Source organism: Schistocerca americana, chromosome 2 (assembly GCF_021461395.2).
Source record: "Schistocerca americana isolate TAMUIC-IGC-003095 chromosome 2, iqSchAmer2.1, whole genome shotgun sequence".
Lineage (NCBI taxonomy): Eukaryota > Metazoa > Arthropoda > Insecta > Orthoptera > Acrididae > Schistocerca > Schistocerca americana.
In genome coordinates, this window is record NC_060120.1 from 767,743,652 (window position 1) to 767,746,113 (window position 2,462).

Genomic DNA, 2,462 nt, shown 5'->3' on the forward strand with positions numbered 1-2,462 from the left:
CAAAGCATAGCAACACCGCAATGAGTGGAAGTAGCGTAGTGGCCACGCTTGTTAGTGAAACAGGCACATATTTACGGATCAATAGCAGCAACGAGATGAGTTCAGAAGTACAAACGACTCCACCCCAACGTACATAGTTAGTAATAAGTAACTTTTTTTTTGTCATCAGTCTACTGACTGGTTTGACGCGGCCCGCCCCGAATGCCCCGAATTCCTTTCCTGTGTTAACTTCTTCATCTCAAAGTAGCACTATCAACATACGTCCTCAATTATTTGCTTGACGTATTCCAATCTCTGTCTTCCTCTACAGTTTTTGCCCTCTACAGCTCCCTCTAGTACCATGGAAGTTATTCCCTCATCTCTTAGCAGATGTCCTATCATCCTGTCCCTTCTCCTTATCAGTGTTTTCCACATATTCCTTTCCTCTCCGATTCTGCGTAGAACCTCCTCATTCCTTACCTTATCAGTCCACCTAATTTTCAACATTCGTCTATAGCACCACATCTCAAATGCTTCGATTCTCTTCTCTTCCGGTTTTCCCACAGTCCATGTTTCACTACCATACAATGATGTACTCCAGACGTACATCCTCAGAAATTTCTTCCTCAAATTAAGGCCGGTATTTGATATTAGTAGACTTCTCTTGGCCAGAAATGCCTTTTTTGCCATAGCGAGTCTCCTTTTGATGTCCTCCTTGCTCCGTCCGTCATTGATTATTTTACTGCCTAGGTAGGAGAATTCCTTAACTTCATTGACTTCGTGAACATTAACCATGATGTTAAGTTTCTCACTGTTCTCATTTCTACTACTTCTCATTACCTTCGTCTTTCTCCGATTTACTCTCAAACCATACTGTGTACTCATTAGACTGTTCATTCCGTTCAGCAGATCATTTAATTCTTCTTCACTTTCACTCAGGATAGCAATGTCATCAGCGAATCGTATCATTGATATCCTTTCACCCTGTATTTTAATTCCACTCCTGAACCCTTCTTTTATTTCCATAATTGCTTCCTCGATGTACACATTGAAGAGTAGGGGCGAAAGGCTACAGCCTTGTCTTACACCCTTCTTAATACGAGCACTTCGTTCTTGATCATCCACTCTTATTATTCCCTCTTGGTTGTTGTACATATTGTATATGACCCGTCTCTCCCTATAGCTTACCCCTACTTTTTTCAGAATCTCGAACAGCTTGCACCATTTTATATTGTCGAACGCTTTTTCCAGGTCGACAAATCCTATGAAAGTGTCTTGATTTTTCTTTAGCCTTGCTTCCATTATCAGCCGCAACGCCAGAATTGCCTCTCTCGTCCCTTTACTTTTCCTAAAGCCAAACTAATCGTCACCTAGCGCATTCTCAATTTTCTTTTCCATTCTTCTGTATATTATTCTTGTAAGCAGCTTCGATGCATGAGGTGTTAAGCTGATTGTGCGATAATTCTCGCACTTGTCAGCTCTTGCCGTCTTCGGAATTGTGTGGATGATGCTTTTCCGAAAGTCAGATGGTATATCGCCAGACTCGTATATCTACACACCAACGTGAATAGTCGTTTTGTTGCCACTTCCCCCAATGATTTTAGAAATTCTGATGGAATGTTATCTATCCCTTCTGCCTTATTTGACCGTAAGTCCTCCAAAGTTCTTTTAAATTCCGATTCTAATACTGGATCCCCTATCTCTTCTAAATCGACTCCTGTTTCTTCTTCGATCACATCAGACAAATCTTCACCCTCATAGAGACTTTCAATGTATTCTTTCCACCTATCTGCTCTCTCCTCGGCATTTAACAGTGGAATTCCCGTTGCACTCTTAAAGTTATCACCGTTGCTTTTAATGTCACCAAAGGTTGTTTTGACTTTCCTGTATGCTGAGTCTGTCCTTCCGACAGTCATGTCTTTTTCGATGTCTTCACATTTTTCCTGCAGCCATTTCGTCTTAGCTTCCCTGCACTTCCTATTTATTTCATTCCTCAGCGACTTGTATTTCTGTATTCCTGATTTTCCCGGAACATGTTTGTACTTCCTCCTTTCATCAATCAACTGAAGTATTTCTTCTGTTACCCATGGTTTCTTCGCAGCTACCTTCTTTTTACTTATGTTTTCCTTCCCAAATTCTGTGATGGCCCTTTTTAGAGATGTCCATTCCTCTTCAACTGTACTGCCTACTGCGCTATTCCTTATTGCTTTATCTATAGCGTTAGAGAACTTCAATCGTATCTCGTCATTCCTTAGTACTTCCGTATCCCACTTCTTTGTGTATTGATTCTTCCTGACTAATGTCTTGAAATTCAGCTTACTATTCATCACTACTATATTGTGATCTGAGTCTATATCTGCTCCTGGGTACGCCTTACAATCCAGTATCTGATTTCGGAATCTCTGTCTGACCATGATGTAATCTAATTGAAATCTTCCCGTATCTCCCGGCCTTTTCCAAATATACCTCCTCCTCTTGTGATT